General features: G+C 33.7%; 1 pseudogene; it reads right to left on the reverse strand.

Moving 5' to 3' along the window:
• Positions 1-20,378: 20,378 nt before the first annotated feature.
• LOC149534896 (isocitrate dehydrogenase [NAD] regulatory subunit 2, mitochondrial pseudogene) lies at positions 20,379-20,702 on the reverse strand (annotated as a pseudogene).
• Positions 20,703-21,687: the final 985 nt, after the last annotated feature.

The following is a 21,687-nucleotide window of genomic DNA, read 5'->3' on the forward strand; positions in this document are numbered from 1 at the left end:
AAATCACAAAACTCAATAAACATATGTTAATACCCTCTAGTCTACCATGAAAGCCAACTAAAACAAAGAAAGCAACATAAACTAAAAACTCCCTCTTTAGTTGTAACTCCCATCTCCTTCTTTCTTCTTCATATGACATAGCTCCAATTTCCTATAGTGCATGCTATTGAAAGCAAAACCCTATTGATGATTTGATGCTATGAGAATACTAGAAGAGTGATTAGCCTAATGGATGCTAAGAAGAATATTCTAAGGATATGACTCTTGAGGATCAGAAATGGGAGCAAGTGAGCTCAATTTATAGACAACGTGCAAGAGGAGAGGAATGAATGAGAGCGTGGACACTTGTCACCTCAAATGCATAACATGGCATGAGATTCTTTAGGATATCCATGACACATATGACACAAGATTCCAAATGTAAGATTATATGATGTGTGAAAGTCAACATGACTAAGAATGGATGGGAATCTATGATGTGCATATGACACCCCAATGCCACTTGTGGTCAACAATATATGACAATGGAAGCTTATTATAGCCACGTGTAAGGAATAAAATATATCAAATATGACACATTTAGACAAGTTTAAATGGAGAATATATGATGTTTCATGCCCATTTGTCACGATGATGTCAAGGTTGTGTCAAGATTATATGGAATATTTGAATTGAAAATTCATTATTCCACACAAATGGAAATTAGTAATTTGGAAATTAGAGGTGGAAAATATGGCTTAGGAAATCAAGAATTTCCATGGTTTGTGAATGAAGAATCAATTAATTAAAATATATATCAATTAATTGAGGATGTTAGTTAGGAAGAATGATTAGTAATGCAAGACAAAGATAATTGGAATGACATAGGATTAAATTATGGGTTATTTATCCTATAGAGAAAATTAGTAGATGATTGGCCAATTTAATTAGATAAGTGCAAGATGAAATGTGATGATTATGTAGATCAACTAGGATGATGGTGGATAGATAAAATTCATGATCAAATTGGTTGATTGATTAAAGTTGATAACATGCCAAGGACACATAACATGGATTAATAAAATGTAACATCTAACTGACATTGCAAATGCTACAAGATCAAAATTGATTGAAAGGGTTGACCATAATAACATCAATGGACACTATCAATGTTATTAAATTAATTTGACCATGTAACGATATATCATTGAGGGACCTGACAATATCAAAGATCGTATGATGTAAATGACAATTTGGCCTATCGTTGAGAGACATGACAGTGCTAAGGTTTGATTTGATAAGTTTGATAGATTTTGATAGGTTTCCAAGGCATTGAGAGATATGAAAATGCTTAGGGTTGGATATATGATAATATATTCTGGATGTTTGACATGTTTTAGGTTGACTAGGACTAATTTGGGGTGATTCCAGGTTGATTTTATATGATTTTGATATGTTAAAATGGTTTTGGGTTGAGTGGATGATATTTCAAAATGATCTGCAAATGATGTGAAAGGGGATACAAATGATGAAGGAAATTATCAAAACCTTCTTGAATGATATTCAAGTTTGGTTAAAAGATCAGAATTAGTGAAATGAGAAAATGGGACTAGTTAGTGTGAAAATGTGAGTAAACCGTAGATGCGAACCATTTTTTAGCATCTTCAACAACTCATACAAGTCTTTTCTTCTATGAAAGTAGTTGGTTCCTCCATAAAGAGGGCATTGGAGTGCATTTGATCCCTTCCCAATAGTTTTCATACACCCAACCTCTCCATTATTACATCTATAATCATGTAATAACTCAGCCAAAAATGCTATAGAGCTCTTGAATAATCAGTTCATAAAATATGGTAAATTGTTTCTTACTTCTATGAGTATTTTCAATTGGTTTCCAAAGGGATCATCCTTGAGACTTCCATGGAACACTTAAGGGAATTTAACAAAATCACATTCTTTCTCTAATTTACATTCAAGGAAAATATACATAGCATGTTGTATAGCTCTACAATCACTAGCATGCATATCACTATCCAGATTTAGTGTGAAAGGGGCAATTGTCATCAATGCTGAGACTCTTGCCTAAAAACCCAACACCACATCATATCAATAAAACTCATGTTAAGAAATAGTATATATTTTCAATACCATCAAAACCTATCATAGTTGATAGTACAATATTATATATTACATTTTATTCTTCATAGCTGACATTACTATTAAAATTTCCAAACAATTATTCAAAAACTTTTTCAAACATAATTTATACCAAAAACTTTGTAAATAAGTTCTAGAAAGATAAATAACAAAAATCTACTAATAATGACACTCATGGCGTCAGCCTTATAATGATGGTTGACCTTGGGGCATTTCTCTCTAGCAACATATATCAGGTTGGGCAGAGCATTAGATTTATTTTCTTGAACCATTTTGTTTTCATGAATAACTTGTACATATAAAGAATTAATAGTGTGAGATATTCATCCTCTAAAAGCTCTTACTATCTTGATTAAAGTTTATACTACAAAAACATAATAAATGATCATTTTAACTTCATACTCTCCCTATTACCTATACTATACTTGTATGGTTTCTGACATCCAAACTTCTACACATGAAACCATCAACATTGTGATAAGAAGTAAAATCAGGTGGAACTTGTTTTTCTTCCAATGTTCTTATTGTCCTTTTCTTGAAACCTTCATACTCATCCTACAAAATATCATTTAACAATTTCAAGGAGGCATGATGATTAAATAAAATAGGAACTATTGATTTTTGTATTTAAATAACATTATTATCACCTTCATATCTTGCCTTTCGCGAACAAAATCAAGATCAAATGACTCATTTTCTTTGGAGAAATACATAAAGGGTGCCCTATTCTTTATTTTGAACTTTTTGAAAAATGGTACCCATTTTCTAGCAAAGCTCAAAGTTTCTACAAGAGAGTATAAAGTGATGGGAGATGCACCATCATCTAAGATATAACAAGCAATTTTTTCTACTAGATAATCAAGTGCAAGAAAAGAAAGAATTATATTGGCAGTTATCAATGCAAACTTCTTGAATAGATCTATTGTAGTGATGATAACATCCACAATAGGAAGCTTGGAAATAGATTGTCCACTATATCTACAAGATAAAACAACATAACACAACACCCAAGTTTTTGCACTATTTCAAAGAGGAATAAAAATATAAAACCTTCACTCATATAGAAATAAACATGTAAGACCTCCACTTTTTATGATAATAAAATAAATGTGAAAATGAGCAACATTTATTTCTACCTCTCTGCAAGCCTCTCTGGGTATGTATTATACCCAACAAACTTGCATGCCATGTTGTGATAGAGCATCCACATGAAAGAAAACCAAAGCTCACATGCAAAAGCTATCATCCAAAAATTCTACGAAAATGTAGAAAATGTTTTGGCTCTCAAAGTCATGAGGAAAGGGAAGGAGATAATCAATGATCTCATAATTCACATAGAACAATGAGGAAGATGAAAAAAATTTGAAGAATAGAATTGAAGTTTAGAGACAAATCAAGATAGTTCCTTGAGGGATGGTGGGATAAATCAATCGTCCCTCATGCTCAAATTCCACCCATGAACAAGAGGACCAAGGAAGAAGAGGGAGATGCTTTGAGAGATGAAAATATGAAAACATGCCTTCATTTTACTGTAAAAAGAAGTTGATCTTGTTGTAGGAAGAATAAAATGATTAAATAAAATATTTTTACTAGCTTAAATAGATCAAGTCGGTCTTCATAGGACCACACATCATCAAGGTATTCATTGCCTATATTAAGGACACATGAATTCATTTTAACATTTAAAAAAAATGTTTTAACTATGTTAATTAGCTATGACTTCTCTTGTTAGCAGTGATTTCTCTTCATCTAAGGTGATGTTCTCCTCCCAGAATTACAATAAATTCATCCTAAAAGATAAATAATCTATCATAAGGTGAAGTGAAATATCTTTAGGGTGGGGGTATTTTTTGGGAAGGGAAAACTTAGACACCAACAAGTAGGTCTCTTCAAAAATTAAAGATAAGGAGGGCAAGAAAAAAAAAATTTGGGTACATTATATTGTAAAAGTCATAGTGTATCATCTTAAAATAGAAGCACATCAATGTTAAGAGTGTTTAGCCCTCTAAGTAAGTGGTATGGGGTCATGTCAAGAATCTTGAATGGGTTTTCACATGGATCTGGTAGTTTTTCCCCTTTTTTACTTCTCTCTTTCTATTTCCAGCCTATTCCTGACAACCTACTCTATGAAACTTAGAACGTTGACTTTCAGGTCAAGGATGACCTCAACCCTGACCTAGGATAGGGTCAACCTCATCCTTGACCTCAGATCTCATTTTCAATTTTTGGGAGATTTGGGATCTTGGGCTTTCGAAATTTTATTTTCTCGCTTTTGAGTCAATTATTTTAGGCTTCAAAATGGTAGACTCTTAAATTACATTTAATCTAGATCCATTTCTAGGGATTTAGGTTAAATGGGATTTAATGCTACTATGCTAGCCTACTTTAGGAGTTAGTGCCCCAGATCTCTATATAAAGAAGTCTTATTTCCTCATTTTGACATCCATAATTCATAAGTGCATCTACAATATATCTACCATCAAGGATCTATCACACATGAATAACTACTATCTATAAGAAACTATCTACTTTTTAAGTGAGCAAGTATTATATCATTCAAGTATTCAAGATTTCCATTAAAAATCAAGGCTTGAAGCATTCAACCCTTTGAAGGGATGTTCGAGCATTCAAGATTCATCATTCAAACCCTAGAACTAGCCATTGTGGTAGTGTGATCTTCCTTCAGGATCCTTTGTTCATCTTCAAGATTTATTCATTCTTCTATTAAGGTGGATTCTAAGCATACAATCATGGAGGTTTTGATTTCCATTTGTCACTATTATGTTCAAGCTTTCATATCAGTAGACTTGTTTACATTTCAAATACAATTGCATATCTATTGAGTTTCATAGCTTCATTGTTAGATTTACTTCTACTAATTACTAGAATTCTCTATTTCAATTCAATTATTAAGGTTGATTCTAATTCGAGGTTTGACCAAGGAAAACCCCTCATCCAAACAAAAAAACCATTTTTCTTGCAGATATAGGTGTAGAACAACAAATTTAAGAGCAAATTTGGATAACCTTTTCATCAAACTTGAGGGATCCATGAATAGAAATTTCATCAAAGTAATGCAGGTCAAGGTCGACTTTCTAGGGTACAATTGTGCCCTAGGGTAAGATTGTGCCCCACTATCAAGGTCAAGGTCAACCTCCCTTCAAAAAGACAAAATATTTTTGGGTTTTCTCTGTCTCAACATTTCCAGTTTCAAGCTGCAGAGATCCCTCGAACTGCATACAGACATTAGAAAATAGCATTTTCCAAATTCAAGGTTAGTAGTTATCTTTTATCTCTTTCAAGATTTAAGCACATACTCCTCATAATAGAAAGACCATTTAACCCCCCTCTCTCCCTATTTTCCATCACATGATCCATTTTTGCATTGATCACTTTCTTGTGCTTAATCGATTTGGATCATCACATTGAAAATAGGGTTAAGAGAGGAAACCTTATTTTCTTTCTATTCATTTTGGTGAAGCAGACATGCTTGCCACCTGTCTTTTGTAGAATTAGATACCCTATCATTTTTTGCGGTGTTATATTTCATTTCATATTTGTTAGGTCATTTCTTGCATTAAGATTAGATTTATTTTATGCTCTTGCATTTTAAATTCAAACGTACAAACAAATCTATATATTCAATAAAAATACAAAATCATTTCTTGCATTTCATTTACTATGAAGATGATGAAGATGCTTTGGTGTGTGGATATGTTATTTATTAACCTTCTTTTAGCATCTCTTTACCATAATTTTGATGGTTATGAGAGTATCATTCATTTTATTATGTTCATGACTTTTCATTTTATTCTCGCTTGTGCTTTTGTGAATTTAATTGATACTAGTCCTTCTACATTTAAAACTTTCTTTAAAGATTCATGTGGTAGACTTATTGTTCTTTTGGATTATGTGAAGGATTTGGTAGATGATACACCATCTCTTAATCTTCTTAATCTGAATCCTATTATTCCTAATCTAATGCCTAATTCTCCATCTACTAATCCTTGTTCTACTTATGATGGACTTCAAGCTATAATTCAGGATACTAATGTGCAAGACTTCTTTGATTTACCTTCTCCTCTGATTCATGATGATATTAAAGGAAAGGGTAAAGACACTTCTTTCAAACTTATTATTCCATCTTATACAACCTTTACTTATGAGCATTATAAACAATCACCTCCTATAGAAGATTTACATGATATATACACTACAAGATATAAGATGATAACTAAATAAGGTTATAAAGGTTTAGGGCTTGGAGTTAATGAACATGGTATTAAGTATCCAGTTCATATACTCTCTAAATTGGATTTGCATGGTGTTGGTTATCTGGAATCTCAAAATAAGGAAGGAGATGTTAATCATCATCCTCATCTTTCTAAGCTTCTCCCTACACCTACTTTGGATAACCCTGATATTTGTCAAGAGGTGGCTAAATAGGTGTATGTTGAATTAATAAATTCCAAAAAAGAAATCTTTAAACCTATATCGAAAGATGCCTTATCCAAGTACAAATGTCCTTTTCATTATTGTAATACACACTTACTTGATAATTGTAGACATTTCAAATTGTATGTTCATGAAAGAGTTGCTTTAGGAATTATATCTCACTCTTGTGTAGTTTTACAATTCCTTTATAATTTTGATATAGAGGATTCCCCTCATTTTGATATAATATAGATCTCTTCTTCTCTTGTCTTTGGACTGGCGGGCAAGAAGTGTATTTTCATCTAGTCTCCTAGGATCCATTAGGTCTTTTATTAGGCTTAATTGGTATTCTTTCCTCTTATTTTTCTATAATTTTGTATTATGCTCTATTCAAGATGTCTTTTCTAAGATATTTGTTTTGCAAAAGTATCCCTTATCTTTCTCATTGGGGACCAAGATTCTTCCTTCTTTCTCTTTGTCTAGGGAATTTATTTCCTTAGCTTAGTGGTACATATTTATATTTCAATATTATTTCTTCATATAGACTAATGTTTTGACTATGGATAATATTTTTATATAAGAGGTTTTGTCCTAGGTCATCACCTCTTCTCTATGTTGTAAATTATGTTCTTTATAAACTCTTACCCTTGCTTTGGTGTTAGAGTTGTTCTCCATTTTTCAAAGATTCATTTTTCCTCTTCTTTATAGGGGCTTAGTGATTGAATCTTTGTTCCCTCTTGGTTTATATCTTTGAAAGATGATATTTTATCTAAAAAGACTCCTCTATGATTGGGGTTTTGTTGATAAGATCTCTTTCTTTGAAGATCCTTTTTCCATAAGTGGTATATCATTTTCATGATTATCTATACTCTTTGATGTAGGGGTTAATATCCCTCATTAAGAATATGGTATATATTGTTGTTAAATAGGAAATTTTCTTACCTTGTGTAGTAGGTATCCTCTTCCTCTTCCTCATCATGTTTCATAGATAGCCACGATAAGGAGGGGGGCATATATAGGGTCTCACTTGTACTATAGTTTTTTATTTTATGCTAAATCTTGGAAGGTAACACACATAAGTTGCTAAATCCTAAAGAGACGTGCATTTTTCATTTTTTTATAAGCTAAATCCTCTAAAGGTAATGCACATAAGTTGCTAAATCCTAAAGAGACACACATTTCTAAATCCTCTGAGGGTAATGCACATAAGTTTCTAAATCCTAAAGAGATACAGACTTTTCAAATTTTCAATATGCTAAATCTTTCAAAGGTAATGCACATAAGTTGTTAAATCCTGAGAAGACACACATTTCATATTCATAGTGATACAAGAAGGTGGATCTATGGATATTCCAGAAGCTATCAGAAGATGCATTTACAATTGCAAGCACAATTTATGGGTGAACTAACAAGTTTGTCCACCTGTTTGGCTCTCCGTCTCTCTTGGTGACTCATGGTAAGGTGGGAAACTTACTACATGAGGTAATCACTTTTTATTTTCTTTCTTTTTTGCTTCCATGCTAGTAGGACTGGATCATGAAGCTATGTTATTTATAATGTTTCTCTTGTCTTTCTTATATAATCACTTATGTTTTTATGATAGCTTTCCAAATATGATATTAGTGTGAGAAATATTTGTTAGCAAGGTTTCTTGTGCTAGTTGATTTGGGTTTGTTTAGTACTAACCCTTTTTCTTTTATGTTGCTTTGTTTTTTTTTTTCTTGGTTTTTCACACCCTATGCATGTATGTTGAGTTAGAATCTTAGCTTGGGGGCTTATGTCCTTAGCTAACTATTATTTTATCTCATTACAAATCTAGCTGGATCTCTTCTTTCTTATCTTCCTTTACCAAGAGTTTGCATTGAGTTCTGTAAGAATTTGGTATAGCTCTGATACCATGTACGAATTTTCCTAAGGCAAGAATGAAATGCCAAGATCTATAAGCTCAAGAGATAGCACAAGAGAGACAATATATGATCAAATGAGAATGAATTAATCAGATAATTGGATGAATACATCATAGAAGTATCTTGTATATAAAGGAAACTGATATGTGATAAGCATAACAACTAAGCACATGTCCACCAAGAGTGGATTATCCTCCATTGTGCATGAATGTACATACAACAATGAGAGGATATGAATATAAAGGTGTATCTCATAAAGAGATGTAGTAGACAACATGTGCTCAATTGGAGTAAAAACTACTGTGTTGTCTACATGATAACTCATATGAATAAGCAAACTCCTAGGTATCTATATGACAACTAATATGAATATGTATTATCCTAAGTAAACTTAAGTAACGTGTAAGTAGTTAATATTTATTTACAACAACACTCCCCCTTAAGTGCAACTTAGGGGAATGAACTTAAGCTCGCAAAAGCTAGATAATAATGCAATATGGGTCCTGGCCACTAGGCCATGTTAGGTACCTATGTACAAACTACAAGTACAAAAAATATGCAATGCAATCTCTCATAAAGTAGAGAAAGAGGAAAAACCACATGGGAAAACCCCCTCCAAAAAGAGAGATAAGTACAATAAAATAAAATGAGAGAGAAGAAGACCTCATGCAAGGAAAGGATCCCCCCCATAAGAGAGAAGAAGTGGAAGAGAAACCAATTAGCCCCCCCTCAGTGTAGAATGTACACTTATGGTAGATGCTTTAGGCTCAATTTAGAAACTCCTCCATGAGTGTAGAACAACATTCTTCCCCTTAAGAAGAAACAAAAGCAAAGGTGTATCAATGAAGCCTCTCCCATCTATAGGAAGAAACCTCAAAATGTATGGAATCTTTGGAACCTGCTCAACTGTCCCCATGTCACTACTGAAAGGTGCCTCCTCCAAATCATGTGTACTATGCCACTCTTTTGAAAAAGACAAATCATGATCAACTAAGTATGAATGTATATCATGTATCAAAGATCAAGTATCTCCTCTATAGAAAAAGTGACCTCCTCCAATTTTTGTATCAAAGGATCTACCATCATATCAACCTTGAAAGATTGATTCAGTAGAGAATGAAGATGAGGGTCAACATGCTCCCTCACAAAAACTAAAGAAGGGTCATCTTCACCAAAGATAAGATGAATTTCATCAATAATGTCTCCCAAATTTACAATGTAGGACTCCACAAAAAAACTAGAAATTTCTGCCAAGTAGTCATCCCATGGAACTAAGTCTAGAAGACAATAAATATCCTATTATAATAAATCACCTAAATCCATGGCTATGTGAACACAAGTATCATCAAGAAAAACATTAGATGGAATATCAGTAGGAGGAGAAGAAATGGAAGGCTCAAGAACTTGATCATATGTGAGAACGCCCAAGTTCAAGTAGCCAAAGTTCTCCTCAAAATATGAATTATCACTAGAAATATGATCAAAATTTGTTGAAAAATCACTATCATCATCATGACCAAAGTCTAAAATGTAGTATATCTAAGATGCATGATCAACCACCCCTATAGAAATGATCTTTCTAGTCTCTAAGTCTCTGATAAAAACTAAATTAGGTGTGAATTCCATAGTCCTTCTATCTCCATGAGTGAGCTGATAGATGAAAAGAAGATTATGACTTAGGTGAGGTACACACAACACATATTTGAAGTATCCCTTCCCCTTATCAATAGTTCCTTTCCCAATCATATTCATGTAAGTATGATTTCCCATCAAAATAGGTGGAGTATGATGAGGATCAAATGATGAAAACATAGACTATGAAGATGCCATATGATGAGAAGCCCTTGAATCTAGAAGCCATCTCCCTAATTCTTGACTTGAAGTAGCTACTAAGGATTGACCTTTGCCTATGTGATCCTTTCCTTTATCAAAATATAAATGTGAAGAAGAGGATGAAGTAGTCATTCTTGATGGTAGACCAATTTGATCCTTCTTAATAAGATTCTTAAGTTCATCAATTTCCTTCTTATATTAATGATGTTCTTCATGTCCATTCTTCTTGAAATATGCATAAGTAAGCAACTCCTTCTTTGATAATTTTCTTGTGGTGAGGAGGTTGAGTGTTCTTTCTCTTGTTGTGAATTTTGTTGCCATGATTTTTGCTACTTGTTAGACCATTTTCCTTGATTCCCTTTACTAGCCACCAATGCTTTGGACTTTGAAGACATGAGAATTCCCATGCTCATCAAATTTGATTGTTCTACCATCAACATCTATATGAAGGAATCAAATGAAAGCATGGTGTAGGAAGAACCTAAGGTCAACTTATGAGTTTTGAAGCTTGAAACAAATTATGCATACTCCGAAGGAAGTTTTCTCATCAAATTATAGATCAATTTTTCATCCGCTATGGTAATTCCACAATGCTTAACCATTGACCTTAGCTCATGTGCCTTGGTGATATAGTCTTGAATTGTATCAAACTCCTTTGGATCTAATGACATGATATTTTCATCAAGTTCAAATTCCTTAGCTTTGTCTACTTTTGCATACAAGATAGCAAATGTATCCCATGTTTCCTTCACTATTTTATAATTATCAATATTGAAGATAAGATCTTCATGTACATACTTCCTCAAAGTACCAATAGCAACCTTATTTTTATGATTTCATTCATTTAGTTTATTAGGATCAGATGGTGTAACCATGGTTCCATCAATATAATCAATTAAACCTTTTTCCATCATTTTACTCCTTGCTCTAATTTTCCATGCAGCATAATTATGTGGATTTAAAAGTGGAAACCTAGGAGAGCCCATCATGCAAAATGAAAGAACATAAGAGAAAGAGAAGTGCAGACACTAAAGACACCCCCCCCCCCCACCAAATCACTCAATCAAAGAGTGTCCCAACCCCCCAAAATGGATGAATTTGGCACTTTATACTTAGTGTGTGTACAATTTCCACTTGTCAAAATGAACCAAAGTTGACTTCTAATTTTAATGGTTACAACAATAAATATGAAGCTATATCAAACTCAAAAAGATAGGATACAAGACCTCATAAGGATCTAATTAATTACAAGTGTCAAAATAGGCCAAAAGTTACCAAATGTTGAAAGTATTATGTCTACTCAAAATTACTTCAAATTGATACTAGATCTCAAAAGTAGACATTAAATTATGCACTTTCAAAAAAAATAGCACCTGAATATGTGTCCATATGAACCTGAACGAAGCCTTTGAAGTTGCAAAAATTGGGATTTGTGATTTTCAGAAAAATTTAGGAACGGGGATTACAAACAACCTGTGGCAATGTGTAGATCATGAAATTCTACCCCAAAACAAAAAATAATTGCTCAAAAAAAGGAGTTTGTATGAGGGAGATATCGTTGTTTGAAAATCACCCCTGTAATTATTTTTTCTGAATCATCGTTTTTGAACCTCCAAAAATAATATGACTCTAAATTTCACCTCAGATGTCTAACTTTTGATGAAACAAAAGTCAATTTAAGGGCTTTTTGACCTTCTGAATGTGATACCAATATCTAATTTGCACTAGCAAGCTCCAATCTTGACCTACAAAAAATCTCTCCAATGGCTATGCAATGGATGCTCCTTTGGCTCTAATACCATGTAAGAATTTGATATAGCTCTAATACCATGTAAGAATTTTCTTAAGGAAAGAATGAAATGCCAAGACCTAGAAGCTCAAGAGATAGCACAAGAGAGATAAGATATGATCAAATGAGAATGGATTAATTAGATAATTGGATGAATACATCATAGAAGTGCCTTGTATATAAAGGCAACTAATATTTCTAGGAGTCATACAAGAGAAGCATTACAACTAAGAATATGTCCACCAAGAGTAGATTATCCTTCATTGTGTATCAATGTATGTGCAACAATGAGAGGATAAGAATAGAAAGGTGTATATCATAAAGAGATGTAGTAGACAACATGTGCTCAATTGGAGTACAAACTACTGTGTTGTCTACATGACAACTCATATGAATATGCAAACTCCTAGGTGTCTATATGACAACTAATATGAATATGCATTATCTTAAGTAAAATTAAGTAAAGTGTAAATAGTCAATATTTGTTTACACCAACAAGTTCATACTCTTGTTAAAGTGGGGGCTAAATGTATCATCTTAAAATGGAAGCACTTTTGTGTTAAGAGTGTTTAGCCCTTTTACTAAGTGGTATGGGGTCATGTCAAGCACCTCGAATAGGTTTTTGCATGGATCTGATAGTTTTCCCCCCATTCTGCTTCTTTCTTTCTATTTCTAGTCTATTCCTAACAACCTACTCTGTGAAACTAAGAACTTTGACTTATGGGTCAAGGTCAACCTTGACCCTGACCTAGGTCAAGAACAACCTTGACCCTAACCTAGGGTAGGGTCAACCTCATCCCTGACCCTAGGTCTTATTTTCAATTTCTGGGAGTTTTGGAATCTTGGGCTTCAAAAAGTTTCTTTTTCTACTTTTGGGTTGGTTGTTTCAGGTTTTAGAATGGTATACTCTTAATTTACATTTAATCTAGGTCCATTTCTAGGAGTTAAGGTTAAATGGGATTTAATGCTCTTATGTCAGCCTTCTCTAGGAGTTAGTAATCTAGATCTCTATATAAGGAAGTCTTCTTCCCTCATTTTGACATCCATAATTCATAAGTGCATCTACAATCTATCTACCATCAAGGATCTATCACACACGAATGACTACTATCTATAAGCAACTACCTACTTTTCAAGTGAGCAAGCATTCTATGATTCAAGAATTCAAGTCTTCCATTGAAGATCAAGGATTGAAGCATTCAAACCTTTGAAGGGATTTGGTTCAAGCATTCAAGATTCATCATTCAAATCATAGATCTAGCTATCATGGTGGTGTGATCTTCCTTCAAGATCCTTCATTCATCTTCAAGATTTATTCATTCTTCTATTAAGGTGGATTCTAATCATACAATCATGGAGGTTTTGATTTATATTTGTTAATGTTATGTTCAAGCTTTCATATCAATATTCTTGTTTACATTTTAAATACAATTGCATATCTATTGAGTATCATAGCTTCATTGTTAGATTTACTTCTACTACTTGCTAGCATTCTCTATTTTAATTCAATTATTAAAGTTGATTACAAACCAAGGTTTGACTAAGGAAAACCCTTCATCTAAACAAAAAAGCCATTTTTCTTGCAGATACAATTGTGGAGCAATGAATTGAAGAGCATATTTGAAAACCCTTTTTATCTAACTTGAGGGATCCACACAAAAAAAATTTGTCAAAGTAGTATAGGTCAAGGTTGACTTTTTGGGGTACAATTGTGCCCTAGGGTAAGATTGTGCCCCACTATTAGGTTCAAGGTCAACCTCCCTCAAAAAGACCAAAGATTTATGGGTTTTCTCTATCTCGACATTTCCAGTCTGAAATAGGTTGTAGAGACCCTCAAAATTGCATAGACATCTAGAAAACAACATTTTCCAGATTCAAGGTTAGTATTTGTCTTTTATCTATTTCAAGATTTGAGCACATACTCCTCATAATAGAAAGACCATTTAACCCCCTTCTCTCCCTATTTTCCATCACATGATCCATTTTTGCATTGCTCACTTTCTTGTGCTTAATCAATTTGGATCATCACATTGAAAATAAGGTTAAGAGAGGAAATCTTATTTTCTTTCTATTTTCATTGTTTTTCCAGATTTAGCAAAGTTTCATTTAAAAATTTGCAAGAGGTAAATGTGGGATCACTAGAATAGGTTTCATGTTGAGTTTTAGTTTTCTTTTGGAAACTACTTAGACTATCTTAAAGAAGGAAAGCTAGGAAGTTATAGATAGAATTCTAATCCACTTAAGCATTTGGAAAGAGAGCAGTGGACCTATGGTCAAGGAAAAGTTTTGGATGTTTTAGATATAAATTTAAATGAGGAGTTTGAGAAGGTTGAAATGGAACAATTGGTAGGAATAGGTTGTGGTGCTCCCATCTAGATCCAATTACAAGACACAAAATAAAGCAAGTGGTAAAGTTGTTGAAGCTGGAAGATTGAGTACCTAATCTTCCTCTAGAGATTCATATCTATACCATAGAGTATCATCCCATCATTCTAGATCTACAATGAATGAAATTGATTAATTAATGAAGGTATGTTAGTTTGAGCTTCACTTGGTTTTGAGAGTATTTTAACATTCTCTACTTAACAAGGATAACCACGTGAAGGTGGTAGCTCATATGGCCTCAAACCACCCCCCCCCCCCCCTACCCCCAACATCAATCTAAATTCCCCATTAACATTTAATTACATACTTCATTCATTCATTCATCCATTCATCCATTTATGAACAATACCATTCAATCAATACAATCACATAACATTCATTAATATGATATAGAATTCATTAATATGCAATGCTAATCAAGACTTCATTAACACATAACAATATTCATTAACATGACATAAAAATCAATATTATATGCAACATTCATAGATAATTACTCAAAACAATGTTCTTTCATTATCCAACAAAGTTTATCAAACAAGGTTTTTTTCAAATCATTTCTTTTTTTTGTTTTTCTTAGCTTTCTTAAGGTAAAAGCTGATAGGAGCATAAATAACTTCCTCATTCTCCTCCTCTTGTGATACATGTAATGTCAAATTATGATACCTCCTCTTGTTTTAAGGAGCGTGAGGCTACTACACTAGAGGGGACTCTATTGCAATAACAAGTAAATGGGTTAAATTGGCATACTCTTTTTTTTTTCTTTTTTTTCCTGTTACAAGTATTTCATTAACCAGTAAAACATAACATGCATTTTTCTTACCTAACAATGCCACATCATGTACAATAACATTTTGATCCACCACCACCTCAACATGTTGAACACTTCAAACATACTCCACTCATTCACCATGATGTTCAACATGCTTTAAAATATTCAAAAAAAGGTTACACGTCATATTGTAATTGAAGATGTTAAATTATATTCATAATTTCATAATTAATGCCCAATATAAAATTAATACCTCCATCATTGTGATGCACATCATGTTTGATTTACTTTTGATTCAACCAATTCACTTGTTTCTCATTTGGTGTATTTGATGTTGGAAATACAATAGGGAAAGTAAACTCTGAAAGTGGGGTGAATTATTCCTTCAAAACTTTAACCCTTAAAACATTTGCCACACATTCATCTCACAATTTGCATGTAAACTGAAATAGATAGCTAAACATGTTTATCCATAGCATGAAAGCAAATAACATTCAACATATATGTGACACCAGGTATTTGGCTACCCAAAAACCCTCCAATGAGAAGGTAAAATTGGGGTGGGGATGACACCCACAAATCTCCAATACTATAGTAATAAATTGTATCCAATGAAGGCTAAATTTTTTTATCATAAATTATTATCTATCCTATAAAAGGTCTACCCTATTAAAGGCTTACAAGATTGTTAGATCTTACCTTGTTAAAGGATTTCAACACCCTATTAGAAATGTGTCTAATTAAAGAACTTAAAACTCATAATGAAGTAAGCACCATTTTAAAGGAATTACAACAACCTATTAGGACTACTCCGTTAAGAGATTTAACTAATACACCTGCTAGAATGTTTTAGCAATGATCCTGCCATTAGCACTTTGTTGCTAGATAATAGATCACCTCTTTCCTAATGTGTACTTGATCCTCTTTGATTAGATGTATCACTTTTGTCCTCTAACTCCTTTCCTTTGTTCTCCTCTAACTGATTCTACAATGTATCTCAATTTTCAACTCCTTAGCCACCAAGAATTCTTTGTTTGTGCATGGAAACTTCTCTCTCTATACATTCCATGCTTACATATTTTAGGGTTTTTCCTCCTTATGAAGACTTAGGTAACTTAGGTTTAGGTATGAATCAACGATTGTGATTCATCCATTTTTTCGCTTAAAATATCCCTTCAACTAATTGGTTGCACATACTGCATAGGGATCCTCAATATAGATGTGTTCTTATCATCTAGAATTGCAAAAAAATCCTTGAGTCAGCTCAAAAATGGTTTACATAGAAAATTGTGCCATTACAAACAAATATGTCCAAAACTATTTACTCGACACTTGAAGTGTTTGATGCTCGACATCCACTGTATCTTCAATGTTGTAACTCAGCCTCTAAATGACTCAATATCCATTGATCACTCAGAATCTGAATGACTTGGCATCTACTATCTGCTTGACACTTGAGTGACTCAGCACTTACTAGTTACTCAGCATATACTGTATATCTGACAACTTATGCTCGACATACATTACTTGTTTGGCTTGAACTAAGAAAATGATTTAAGTATATTGTCGCTTATATGTCAAAACCAATCTGAGATTAACAATCTCCCCCTTTGACATGAGTGGAAAAAATACTTGGTCATGCATGAATATCCTCAGCTCTTGAGCATAACTCAAATAGTCTCCATTTCAGTACTTGGCTTACATACAAAATTTCAAAAAATTTCAAAACTTGTGACTTAATAGTCATACCTCAAAATTCTATAACTCCCCCTGAGTTCATTGTTCTATTCTTAATCTAAAACTAAATACTCTTATTGAGTAAATCTACTTTGTTGACTCTATTTTTGTAGTCTCCCTCTATTATTCTCTTCTTCCTTCACTCTACCTCTTTCTTCATTCTCCTCCAAATTTCATTCTCCCCCTTTTTGACACTTATGTCATGGGTGGTACATGAATTATGTGTTTGTCAAAGAATGATTTATGGACCTCCATTATAATCTTTAGTGATGCATCCCAATTGTCACATGCTACCTCAAGAGATTTGACTTGAATGTCCAACTCAACGGCAAGGGTGACTAAGCCTTCATGAGTAGAAAGATGGGGATCTTTCTTCATCAATGTCTCTACATAGGCTAGTTCCTTGTGTAGGACCTCCATGTGAGGGGTTAACATGGACTAGATGTTGATAAGTGTAGCCTTAACATTTGCATCTTGAGCTTGTAAAGTTGCTAATGGACCTTGTGCTGATAGCAAATTTCTAAAATGAGATTGACTTTGACTAGGAGATTGTTGTAGAATGTTACCTATTGTCTTTAAATCTCCCACCAGATGGTCAATGTATCTCTGCACTTCTTGTGTGAATAGGGGAACATCACACAACTTGCTGTAAAGAGAAGAAATATTCTTCAACCTCTTCTTTACACCCTCAATTTTTGTTACTAATTCAACCTGGTGTAGTGCAATGGCACTTGATATCTATTCATCTAGCTTTATTTGAAATTTCTTCTCAGACCATTCCAGTAATTTGACATTAGAATCTAGGTCTTCATCATTAATCTTTTCCATAATATTTTCCAATTGCTCAATGATTGGCTTTGCTTCATTAGGTGTAGGTAGGTTGAATGTATCAAGAAATATGTCCTTGATGTCATGAAGTGCTTGTTTTTTCCTATGCTCCCTTCTGAGTAGTTCTTGATGTTTCTTCCTTACCAGAGCATCCTACAATATGCTCATATGCTCATATGCTCTATTGTGATTGATGTAAGATCATACTTTGGAAATTCAATCACCTCATCTAAGTTTATGTCACCATAGGATGTCACCTCATCAACCTTAGATATGCTAGGACTAGGCCTTGATGCTTGCAACAGTGTGGCTTCTATACTCAATCTATGAAGTGCTTGACTAGGAGTAGGAGTAGCAGTATCTAGTAAGGTAACCAGTGTTTGAATTGCTATCACTTCCTCTAGTTTTGTATTCAAGACTAAATCTTTAGTCCTATCCTTCTCCTTTTCTTGAGTTTCTGCTCCACCTTGTACTTGTGGTGTAGGTGCAGGACTAGCCTCTTGACCTATTAAGACTGGTGCCCCTTCTTTCTGATTATTGTAATTGTTGGTACTGAGACATATTGTACCTTGGTGTTGATATGTGAGGACATTATGTCCTTCCTTTGGTATACTACAATAGAAATTGTAGGTTGCACCTTTGTAGATTGAGGGGGCCAATGGATAATGCTTGTGTTTTTTCCCTAGCAGATGCCAATTTTTCCTTCTCAATCTCAATCACACTCACCAAAATAGGATGACTACATAGTTTTTCCTTAGTGGTGGAACTAACCAATATCTTTTATATATCCTCCTCTTTTAGGGGATTGATATGTTGAATGGTGATGTTAGAGACATCCTTAATCTTTATTGTATCTACTTATGGACTAGCACTCAACATCTATACTTCTGGTACATTGTGGTCTTGATGTTGCTCTTCCTTAGTTGTTGCCTCTTTAGTGCCTTCCCCATGTACTTCCATCACAGATTCATCATTTTTTGCTTCAACTTTCTCTTGTTTTACTTTGTCTTCACATGCTTCCATAGGTGCCTTCTCAATAGCCTTTTGTGTTGTTAGCTCATAGATCACCTTCCATATTTGTGTGCTCTGTTGAACAATAGCTTCAATCTTGTTTTATAAGATATTAAAGGATTGCTATTTTGGATCAAATCTCCCCTTATAATTGTTAATAGCATTTGTCATCTTAGATTTGTCCAAGTCTGGCATTACTCTTTCAAGTATAGTCTCTCTAATATTTATCTTTGTTGTGAGACTATATTTCCACCTTTACTCAACTCTGTCATATAGGCCCTTGGGTAAAGAGTTGGCAATCTTAATTGGATTCCTCTTAAAAGTTGCCATCATGGCATATATAGACTCTTCTACTTTATCCATTTCTAACTTCCCAAGTTCATCAAAGTTTGTTGGTAAACAGATTGTCCTTTTAAATAAACTCTCAAAATGCCCAAATCTGAAAGAACAATTAGATGCCAACAGTTGGATAATCTATCATGAGATTGATAGATTTCCTCTGAATTGGAAGGTATAGATCCCTTATGAAATGATATGCAATGAATTTGTTTTATTGCCTAAACTAATTGGGTGCATTCTTAACCTGAGAATGAAAGAGGAAAACCAAGTCAATCCTAGGCAAGATTAACTTAGGCAAATTTTAGATCCTAAACCTAGCCAACTTAGAGAACTCACACAACTTATGACTCCTTGGCATTGGTGATGCAATATGAATTTGATAAATGCAATGTAAATGAAAAATGAAGATTGAACATTCAAACCTTTGCAATAGGATTAGTTGATAATACTCTGATCTATCTCCCAATCACCATTTGACCAAGAATACAAGAAAGTGCTCAAAACTGATCATAACAATACTCTGATTGAAAGTAATTAGAAAATTTTTGCCCAAATACTCTGATTCATAACAAAACCTTTCCTTGTTTTAAACACACAAATGCAATACTGTAATCATATTTTCTAGCAAGATATAGCCAAACCTATTACAAAAACTAAACATTAATCTCAATACATGAATGAAATTATAGAAATTAAATGTGTTCTCTCCTCCATTCCAGCTCTCTGACTGTATGTAGAAAAGGGAAGCACCTGGACAGTAAAGAATTGACACCAAGTGTGATTGTCTCTGCAATCTCCCTTCATATCAACAATTTTTTGACCCTTGCATTTACTTTTCCAATAGTATATATAGAGATTACAATATACGACCTTCATGAGAATCCCAAGTGTTTCAAATTCTAGAATTTGAAAAGACTGGAGACTAATACTTTTGGAGCTGAAAATGACTTTTTCTCTTCATCTGACCTTGCTCAATAAGATGAATGTTGTGCAAGTTTGGTAAATGATGTTAGGTCCCAATTATCTTCTCCAATAACATCTTCAAGATGACCTATCACACAACTATTTGATGATTTCAATTTGCCAACTTTAATAGCTACACTAGTTGCATCCTTTGCTATGCTTCTAGCCATCCCCATGGCTACCAACTATCCACACCAAAGGAATCTAGTCAAATAATCAACCATGCACGAGGATTGGAAAAAAGTTACATGCAGTAGTTATCAACAATGATCTCATTATATTTGATCCCTTCATATTTCTTTGTAATTTTATGGCAGTACACCAAAAATAGCACATCTGCAAGTTTCATGATATCGGCCTTGTGCACAGTTGACACTGTTTTTCTATTGTTAAGATATGCATACTCAAATGCGTACTTAGCAATCCATTCTGAGAAGAACTTTCTAATCACCTTGAGACTTTCCACAACATCGAGAATGACCTCATGTTCAAGTCTCGAATACTCCCCCTCCATATTATTCCTAATAGCAACAATATTCACATCGTCGTGCCTAGAATGCTCTTCCATTTGTTCTTACTAACACTTATGTTCAAACATCTTCACTTTCTTATTTGCATTGATTAATCAGATACGGCGGCATACCAAGAGACATTTGGTGATTGACTTATATTTGACTCATCTGCATTCAATGGTGAGCTAACATCTTGACATCTAGCAACTATGACATGAATTGTCTATATCATGAGTGGTGCATATAGCTTGTGTTCCCTTCACTGCCATTAACATCTTAAGTACCCAAAATTCCCAATGTGAGTTGAGAACTATGTAATCTGTATTAAATTTAATGGATGATTAAATCATAGTGTTATTTATCTCTTCTAGGCTATGCTCATGCCGACTGAGGCCATTGAGTTTGTATAAGGAAGTACAGGGAACTTGCCCATCAATCGGTGTTCAGCTCATTTCATCAAATAGTTGGCATGCACTCTTTTGGATGCTTTTACATCTGCCCTAACTTTCATCGAATTGAAAGAAGTCTGCTACTAGCATCATTGGTGAATGATCAGGCAATACAACTTCAGACTTGTTACTCCACTGGTGTGTAGAATTCGCACCAGCCTATTAAGATTTGACCCAAAAGTCTTTTGTGAGAGGAAAACTGAAGAAATTGACTTCCTCCTTCAAATCCACTTTTCTTTAAGTGCCGATGACCATATGGTATGTTCATCATATGTGGCGGTGGATCCAAAATGGTGGCATTTTATGAAATCGCCATCTATTGCCTTTTGAGCTTTCATGTTTAGAATGAAGTCTTTGAACTTGGTGAGAAGATGCACCAACACCATAGGTCGATGACTATGGCTTCAAATTTTCATTACTTATATACATTAGATAACTGAACTTACATTGCATGTTTGACATGTGTCTAAATGGTCCACATGTTATTCTTTGGCATCAACAGTCTTATTTCATAAACTCAATGATCAATTTCAAGCCATATCTGTCTATTTATCAGGCATGGGTTCTTCACATCTGCTCTGATGTTACAACC

The sequence above is a fragment of the Cupressus sempervirens genome, chromosome 10 (assembly GCF_028749045.1).
Source record: "Cupressus sempervirens isolate cs-2001-9-10 chromosome 10, ASM2874904v1, whole genome shotgun sequence".
NCBI lineage: Eukaryota > Viridiplantae > Streptophyta > Pinopsida > Cupressales > Cupressaceae > Cupressus > Cupressus sempervirens.